Source organism: Momordica charantia (genome assembly GCF_013281855.1).
Source record: "Momordica charantia cultivar OHB3-1 chromosome 11 unlocalized genomic scaffold, Mcharantia_2.0 BLBB01000011.1, whole genome shotgun sequence".
NCBI lineage: Eukaryota > Viridiplantae > Streptophyta > Magnoliopsida > Cucurbitales > Cucurbitaceae > Momordica > Momordica charantia.
The window spans coordinates 18,537,707-18,547,561 of record NW_028275159.1 but is presented as its reverse complement, the minus strand read 5'-3'; the positions used below and the strand labels follow the sequence as shown (position 1 = coordinate 18,547,561).

Below are 9,855 nucleotides of genomic sequence, written 5' to 3'. Positions count from 1 at the left end.
GTGACCGTCAAGTCGATGCAACCCTCTGGGATGACCGATTCTCTAAAGAACCCAACAAGCGGTGTCGGGCTTTTCGTCAATTGCGACTTCGTCCAACCCAGGGCGAGGTAGGTCGGTAAGGACAGGATGTTAGCAGATGCGCCTCTGTCTATCAGCACCCTCCTGACCACCACATGATCAATCAAGGGAGCGATCACAAGTGCATCATTGTGGGGCAGGTGGACCTCCTCTAAGTCTGTACTGTCGAAGGTGATTGGGCAGGTCGGCCTCTGCTCTCTGATGATGCACACCTCGCGCCTGGCTGCACGAGCTAGCTCCTTTCTTTTATGTCCGGACTGACCCCCGCTTGGCCCTCCGAAAATGGTATTGATGACCGCAGGTCGGTCAGTGCGCCGGGGCGGCGTCCTCGATCGCTTCCGCTCTTCCTTTTTCTCTGCCGAGCTGGTCCTGGGCTTTCCCACAAATTTCTTGAAGTAGCCATCTTGAATTAGATCCTCAATTTGGCACTTCAACTCCCAGCAGTCCGACGTGTTATGGCCGTGCTCCCGTTGGAAGCGGCAATACTTGTCCTTGCTGCGCCTTTCCGGGGCTCCCCGAAGCTTCTCAGGACGCTTGAGTAGTTTTTCCATTCCAGACTCCTCGATGTTCGTCAGGATCTCGGAAATTGGAATCGTGGTCGGGGTGAAGCGTTCGTAAGGTCGGCTCCTGGTAGGTCCGTTCTCCGCCCTTCGATACTCAGCTCGGCCGCTGGAAAAGGATCCCTTGTCCTTGGACTTGGGATCTGCCTTTTCTATATCTTTTCCACTTCTGCCCCGGCCGATCATTCGTTCTGGTCGGTCGGTTTTGGTTCGGAGGAGCTCCTGTCCATCGATGACTTTCTTCGCCTTCTGAAGCACCTCGGCGAAGGTGGCCGGGGCCTCCTCTCCAAGTTTCACCGTGAGGGCTTCGTCGGCTAGACTGGTGAGAAAGTAGCACATGGCCGAGTCATCGGAGCAGTGTGCGACCTTCAATTGCTCCTCCTGGAATCTGGTGACATATTCTCGCAGCGTCTCACCCTCCTTCTGTCTGATGGTGGCGAGATGGGTCGCTGTCTTTTTGTCATAATGCCGAGAAGAGAACTGGGCGAGGAACTCCCTTCTCAGCTGAGAGTAGGTCGAGATCGACCTGGCTGGCAGTCTCCTATACCACAATCGCGCACTGCCAATAAGCGCGATCTAAAAGGCGCGGCATTTGATTGCGTCTGATGCCGCTTGGAAATCCATGAGGCCTTCAAAGACCTCAACATAATCCTTGGGGTCCTTCGACCCATCATAAGGCTTCACGGTAGGAGCTTTGAACTTCGGAGGGATCGGTGCTTCCAAAACGTCCGAGGTGAAGGGCGATTCTCCTAAGTCGCCATCGTTCAGTGAACCTTCTTTCTGCTCACATTTGGCCTTTAAGGCCTCCACCTGAGCATCGAGCTTGCCCCTCAGCTGGTCGAACTCCGCCCTTGTGATCACCCCTGCGGGAGTTGCTAGGTTGTGAGAGGATTCAGCCTGTTGGTTGGAGCTCCTATGTGAGTGGGATGGTGACTGTCCTTTTCGGAGAGATGAGCCTCTCTTTCTGTTGAGGTGTTCACGAAGGTCTCCTCTCTGGCGAGTGTGTCAAAGTTCTCACTTGGTGGAGCCGGGGCTGGACCCCGGGCGCCCTTCTTAGAGGTCCCACCTCGGCCACGGGTGGCCTTGGATGTCCTTGGGTGCGTAGGTGGTAGGACAGGCGCGGTGATTCGTGCCGACCTGCGGAGGGGTTCTGTTGCTAGGCCGTCGTGACCTTGCCCCTCTACCACTGCTGCTCCGACCTCCCTCTAGTGGGCATCGCTGGCAGCTAGAGTCCTTCGATCTGCCGTATTGGTCGAGTTTACTGGTTGAACCATTTTCGCTCGCGTATTGGTTTAAAAGGATTGGGATGAATTAGATTGTCGTCCCCACAGACGGCGCCAAATGTTTATGCAAGGATATGCACAACAGTGTATTTCAGATTGCAGCTCGAACTCGGCCTCCGGACCGATCTGAATACTTGGGCGGACCTGCACAAAAAGGTGAGCACTCCGACGATCAAGTCAGTATAGGTTGGATTCCCAGTTTAGTTCGAGGTCAGAAATCATCGTACCTGATCGTGGAGTGAAGTCCCCTACTTATGGGTGGTAGTCCCGCTAATCTCGCGACGGTTACACCCGGTAATCTCGTGACCGTCGGTTACACCCGGTAATCTCGGGACCGACGGTTATACCCGATAATCACGCCGCTGACAGTAGCTCACATCGGCCCCCACCGAGCCTCCCGGTAGGTCGGACCTCGGCCAGGTTCACCTCGGCCCTCATACTTAGCATCTGTCAACGCTAGTGGTGGTGATCTCGGCGGTCCGAGCTGAGGCATGACTTATGGTCACCTTGGGGCACCAATGACTGTTCTCCACGTGTCCAGGGTATTCTTACCCCCAAACACTATCGTTGGAATGGACTAATTTTTACATATTATTTGTAGCACCTTGTGCATTTAGACCTATTAGATTTTTTTGTAGTATTGTTTTGGATTGTTTTGAACTGACTATGAAGTATATTTGGTGTGATTTAGAGTAGATTTTTTTTTAATTATTATTGTTTTGGACTAGTTTGTGTATTGTTAATTTTTCTTTTTTAAGATTTTGGATTCATTTGAACATTGTTGTTCGTATTGTATTAGTTATTTTTATATGTTTCTAGACTAGTTGAAATATTTTCAAACCGTTGATTTTAATAGATAGTTTTGTACTCATTTGAAGTCTTATGTATTGATATGAATAATGGTTTTGGACACGGTTTTCTTTGTTACACTACTGTGACATGATTTAAAGAGTTTCAATTGTTTGTTTTGGATTATTATCAATTATTTATAATCAAATTGAAACCTAATTATAATTTTATGTTTAATTATTACGAATAATATAATTAATATAATTATTCTACTATTATATTATATTATATATAATTAAATTGAATAGCCCATTATAATTCGTGGTCACCTGTCTAGTGGGGGCGACTTCTCCGTTGTGCGTATATAATTATTAATTTATTTTATTGTAATATGATCACTCGATAATACTTTAAAAAATTATATACAGTTTTAGACTTAAAAAGATCTAAACCCTTAAATCAAGTTGGTTAAATATATCATTACTTTGTGATGAACTAACTTGAACTAAACGAGGACAACAAAAAGACTCAAATAAGATTCCAACTGCAAATTCTGTTTATGAATTCTGAGGTGTGTCAAGAAACATGGCTAAATTACAAAAAATACCAATGAACTATGCCTTTTCATTTAAAATATCCATATCTAAAAGTTTTAAAACTAATTTTGATCACCTTTCATAGATGTTTCAAAAAACATTCTTGGAGCAAATATCTGTTAATATTTTAAACGGAAGTTGATATCGTAGAATTTGAAAGGTAAAATACTATTTTGGTCCTTGTACTTTTAGTCTTGGTTCATTTTAGTCCCTGTATTTTGAAAATGTTTATTTTGGTCCCTATACTTTTAACTTTAGTTCATTTTAGTCTCTGTACTTTGAAAATATACATTTTAGTCCCTATACTTTTAAAAAGTGATCATTTTAGTCCCACTTTGCAAGATTTTAACACAAATTTCACACATAACGGAAACTATGTAGTATAAAGTAATGTTTGTATTGTAAGAAATATATTGATTATAATGTGGTGTTGAAATTGTGATAGAAAAAGTGAGATTTAAAATAAAATGAAATTATCAAAATGGTCATTGTTTAAAACTACAAGAACCAAAATGAACATTTTCAAAATACAAAAATCAAAATGAACCACCAAAGTAGAAAGTACAGTGATCAAAACGAACATTTTAAAAGTATAAGGACTTAAATGAACTAGAACTCAAAATACAGGGACCAACCTAGTATTTTAACCAATTTGAAACGATGTGGTAATTAAAGGAAACATGTCGGGAACAATTAGCTCACATTTGTTAACTTGAACCTAAAATTTAACAGAAAACAAAAAGCATTGCTACCATATATTACTATTATTTGAAACCAAATCATAGAAACAAGGAATTTGAATGGGAAGAAATTTCCTACAATAAAAAAATAATAATAATAATTTTTTTTTTCTATTTCTCAAAAAAAAAATAAAATTTTCTAATGTTGTGAAGTTGAGATACGTAATTCATAAAAAGATTTAGAAAAAATATTAAAAATAAAAAAGGATTCCGTTGCCGGGACTTGAACCCGGGTCTCTCGGGTGAGAGCCGAGTATCCTAACCAACTAGACTACAACGGAATTTGGGATTCAAAGCCATTTTTCTATTTTACCATATTTTAATTTCTCAACGTTGGATTTTTCTAAAATGTATGTATATTTAAAAATTTAGGATTCCAGTGGTTCTGAAACTAATTCCTCAAGTGGATAAGCAACTGTAGGCTAAATCGGATACGTTCGATGCAATTTCAATATAAATAGTAGGAAGTGTACACGATTTAAAGTAGAAGTGACTCTCATTGGTAGATCTAGAGTCATATGGAGTAGGTAGGTAAATTGTGTTGATCGAGTTAGGTGATTCCTTAATCGAGGCTCATCCTTCATTCTTCTCTCATCCTCCCCTACCCTCGTTTAAGTTTTTTTTTTCCTTCCTTTCTATAATTTGAATCGATTGGTTTTTCACTTATTAGTAGTGTTATGCATTTCGACCTATTAGATTTTTCTTTTGTTTTTTTATAGTATTATTTTGAATTGATTATGAAGTATATTTAGTCTGTTTTATAGTAGTTATTTATTTATTGTTTTGGATTTTTTTCCTTTTTTTTTTTAGATTTTGGATTCATTTTGACATTGTCGTCGTATTGTATTAGTTATTTTTATACGTTTTTGGACTAATTGAAATATTTTCGAACAGTTGATTTGAATAGTTTTGGAGTAATTTGGATTTTGGACTCTTTTGAATAGTTTTGTACTCATTTGAACTTTTTGTATGTTATGTTTTTTTTTTTTTTTTTTTGCTGCACTATCTTGACATGATTTGGAGAGTTTCAATTATTTGTTTTGGATTATTATCAACTATTTATAATTAAATTGAAACTTATAATTTAATGTTTAATTATTTCGAAATAAAATAATTAATATAATGATTCTACTATTATATTATATTATGACCTACGGTCATTTGTCTAGTGGAAACGGCTCCTTTATTGTGGGTATATAATTATTATGTTATTTTATTGTAATATAATAATTTTGTAATATTCTTTTAAAAAGTTTTGTATAGTTGTAGGCTTAAAGATTAAAACCTTAAATCAAGTTGGTTAAATATGTCATTATTCTTAGATGAATTTGTAGTACTTGGAATTTGAAAATAGTGGAGATAATGATATAGAAGTTATAAGTTCTATACAAGGGGAAAAAAAATACAATCGATACATTTGGAAAGGACACGGAAGCAAATAACAAAGCAATATACCCTCTTATGCTTGGACAAGTAATCTCATGGTGGTGTGATCTTTTTGAATAGGGTATAGGTGGAGGGTGAGAAACAGATTTCAATCGACTCAGACCGTTGGATACTAAGGAAAAGCAATTTTAAACCCATGTTCTCTCGTAGTTCAATCCAAATTCAATTGGTTAGGTCTCTTGTGAGTTCAAGGGGTAACTGGAATGAGGGAAAGATCATAGTTAATTTTATGGGGTCAAAGACAGATCTCATTTTGCCTATTCCTTTACCTAGAGATAACTATGACGACGATATTATCTAGGGGATGGACAAAAAAGGAAAATTTTGTGTAAAAAGTGCCACCACTCGGAATAGCTCCCCAAAACCAGAAGGAGATCGGTGAGAAATTGGGATTTTGACCCATTCTTTAATTCAATTTGGAATTTTTTACCCCATTTCTAAAAAACTCTTATTTGTGACTCGATTGAAATTGAGACCCTTTCAACTTTTGGTGACTATGCAATTAGAAATACCTTTAAGTTCAAATTGGTTTGACTCACAATCACAATCTCCTCTCCCATCTTGGACGTTTCACTCTCCATTCAATTTTTAATTTATCTTCTTATCCTTCCTTCGATCATCCAAATTTATGCAACAAGAAGAAGAGGAACATCAAATTGGGTCATCCAGTAACCCTAAGCCACACCAAGTCTACTCTGAAGAAGAAGATAGTAAATAGCACCGTCCATGAGGAAGGAGAAAAAGAAACGGGTTACTGTGATGACTAAACAAGTCCAAGCCACCCATTGTGATCACCAAACACAGCCCCAACGCCCTCCAAAGCCACGTCCTTCAGATCACAACTGGCACCGACATCGCCCATTCTATCTTCATCTTGGCCTACCACCGCCGTGCGGAGTCTCCATCCTCAACGGTAGAGGCGCCATCGCTGACATCATCCTTCGGCAGCCGGCCGCACCCGACATGGTTATAACCTTTCGCGACCGATTACGTAATTTTTGGATGATTGAAGGAAGGAGAAGAAAAAACAATCTCAACTCTCAAGACTTCATTCCTAGAAGAAACAATCACAATCTCGGACCGAGATTGTGATATCTCAGGTTGAGATAACATAAAAATGCAATCCTGGTCTTGGATTATGCATATGAGATTGTGCTATCCCGAGCCAGAATTCATGCAATTTCAAGTTTTTTTTCTTAATTATCTTGGCATTTATGCAAATTTGGCTCTCCATTCAAACTAAATCTCGGACATTTATGCAATCTTGGTTTGGGATTCGTGGAATTTTGATTTTTTTTAATTAAATATGGGCATTTATGAAATCTTGGGCCGAAATTATGAAAATTTGATTAAACATTTAATTATTCAATTATGTAATTTGAACCAAATTTTTTTATAGACTTTTTTCCATATTAGATTCGTAATTAATTCTTCAAATTTAAAATTGAGATTTTTTTTTCCAATTTGTAATTGATTCTTCAAATGAGAAAGATAGATTTTTTAGGTTCGTAATTGATTTTCCAAAATAAAAAGTTGAATTTTTTTTTTCCAATTCGTAATTTATTCTTCAAATTAAAAAAGTTAGCTTTTCTATGAGTTGTACTCCGGGTTTGATTTTGTGTCCGAGATAGGGGAGGGGAGGGGAAACATCCGAGATAGGAGAGAGGATTGTGAGTGAAACTAATTTGAACTTTAAAGGTACTTTGGGTAAAAATTTCAATGGGAGGTCCACGAATAAGAGTTTTTTTTTAATGGGGTAAACAATCCAAATTGAACTAAAGAAGGGGTCAAAAATCCCAATTTTCGAGATCGATGCTTCTAACTTGAACCTTCAATGTAGTAGATGAAAGTGATTACGGAAGGGTAATGTCCCCAAAAATAGGAATTTATTGCTGGAAAATAGTGAGAAACATTCTCCCTAAGAAATCTAATTTATGTTTGAAAAAAGTTGCTACTAATGTGTTGTCTGTTTTGGGCAGGAAAAATGAGGAGACATGGAAACATCTTTTTTGGAAATGTAGGGTGAGTATCCAAATTTATTAAAAATTTGGGAATTTTAGATGGGTGGCTAAATTTTTGCACCAATTTTAGAAAATATCAATTTATTTTTAATTTTGTATAAATGGCTCAAAGATATTTTATGAATTTTACAAAAAAGGTAAATTGCAAAAATCACTCCAGAAGTATGGTGGTTGTTACAGTTGAACCCTTAAACTTTCAATTGTAGCAATTAAATCCTCAAACTTTTATAAATCAAAAAATTTAGACCCCTAACTTTTTCAAGGGTAAAAATTAAACCCTACAACTGAGAAGAAAAAAAAATGGTAAGTCAGTCTCTTATCCACATCTCTTCTTCTCCACATCTCGCGGAATGCTCAACCACTGCCACCACCAATTCCAAGAACTTTCTTCGCCTTCTTCGTCTCCCAATCCGTCCAGAAGAAAACATCAATCTCCTCTCCCATAACTCCCTTTTCGTCGCCGGCTTCCCTTTTCTTATTTCAACACCTCACACGATTTTGGGTATCATTTTTGGAAAATTCAATGTTAGGAAATTTTTTATCTTTGTCCGGTTTGTTTAAATGGGGTCAGAGTTTTACACTTGGAATTCGATTTTTCAATCAGATTCAAGCTCTTGGACACCTTCAATCAATCCATTGACCCATTTTTTGGGACTAAAATTCTTTTATTTTCTCTATTTCCTATATTTTATGAATTAGTTACTTATTTTAAAATGTAAAACTTTTGAGTCTTTCCATTGATTTTGGATTCTAGCCTTTTTTTAGGCATTTCAAGTTCGGGGTTGGTTGGCATTTTACCGTTGGAACTGAATTTTGTGATCTTGGACTCTCCAGCTCCCTGAGAAATCGTTTATGGTGTCATACATGTTGTAAGAGAGATTTGTGACCATTTTTTACCTCTGTCTGAAATTTCAGACATAGATTTTTCTTTCACTTTTTTTCTTTTTATTTTTTTAATAATTTTAGGGTTTAATTTTATTTCTGGTGGAAGTTCAGGGGTCTAAAATTCCTGAATAAATTGTGTTTTCTAAGGGATTTTAAGTTAATTATTTTGATTCATTTGTTTTGAATTTTAGTTAATTTAAACGATTTGGGATTGTTATAAGATCTCCCATCTCATCCTTCTGCTATTGTTTTACTATATCCTCTTCTTCTAAGCTCCCTCCTCTCTCTTTCCAACAATGGATTGTGTATTAATCACAATTCTTAAACTTCTAAGATCCCTCTTCTCTCTTTTCAACAATGGATTGTGTACTAATCACAATTCTATATGGAGGTACATGGGATGAAAAAATGTGTACAACAATTTCAACATCTCTCATATGTTAGTCTGGAAGAACTCTACATTGTCCCACCTTATTAAAGATATTAGGAAGACATTCATTTAACATACGGGAAAAAAGTTGCATCCATATCGTTGGTCAAGAATGATAGTCACAAGTCTCTTATTATTAGACTAGCTAAAGATAAGGATGTCACATGGTTTTTAACTGTGCTGTCAAATGAGTTGGGAAGAGAGTATTGCATCGTCGTTGATAATGTGAATACTCATATTGACTCCTAGGTGGGAGTAGGACACCATTCCGGATGAATGTAAATATCACATTTACTGTAGCTATGAGAGTGCAACACAAGTGTAGTCTACACTAGATAACATTGGTGTAGATACTCCCATTGATCTCATGAATGGAAGTGGGACAACAGTACATATCGCATCTCACCATAAACGTAAGGAACTAATTTTGTCGTTCGCATCAACGTTGATTGAGAAAAATCCAAGTAATTTATATATATTTATTGATACTGTAGTTTTGCTGTATATGTTTATATTACCAAACGTTATCATGCAGGAACGTATGTGTAATTTTCTAAACTTGATCATTACCGTACGTTTTTTTAATTGATTCTTCAATTTAGTTGTATATGCGTATATTTACTAATAATTATCATGCAATATGCAACCCATGAGATCAACTCTAGAGGCATATTCAAATACTTTTTTTATGAGTTTAGATGAGATGGTGTGGGGGCACGTGAAGTAGAGAAGATGAGAGAAGATGAAGATGCTTCTAAACTCTAATTTTTTTTTTTAATTAAATCAAAGGTAAGACTTAAATTTTATAATTTACCAAGTAATAATCATATTTACCCTCTTATTTGGAAATTTGAGATCTTAGAGTGATAAATTTCAAAATCTAGCTCAACACATTTATAACAATTTTTTTTTAAATCTACTTTCAAATTCTGATTATCAATTTTAAATTAGCTTTAAGTTAAATATTTTAATTTCATTCCTTTTTTATTAGATATAGTTGATTCCCTAACATTAAGTCTCGTTGTTT

The 9,855-nt window shown here is 37.1% G+C and overlaps 1 non-coding gene across 1 annotated transcript; it reads right to left on the bottom strand.

Annotated features, from left to right (window-relative positions):
• Positions 1-4,254: 4,254 nt before the first annotated feature.
• Positions 4,255-4,327, bottom strand: TRNAE-CUC (transfer RNA glutamic acid (anticodon CUC)). The gene has a single exon. It is a non-coding gene; the product is annotated as a tRNA-Glu (tRNA).
• Positions 4,328-9,855: the final 5,528 nt, after the last annotated feature.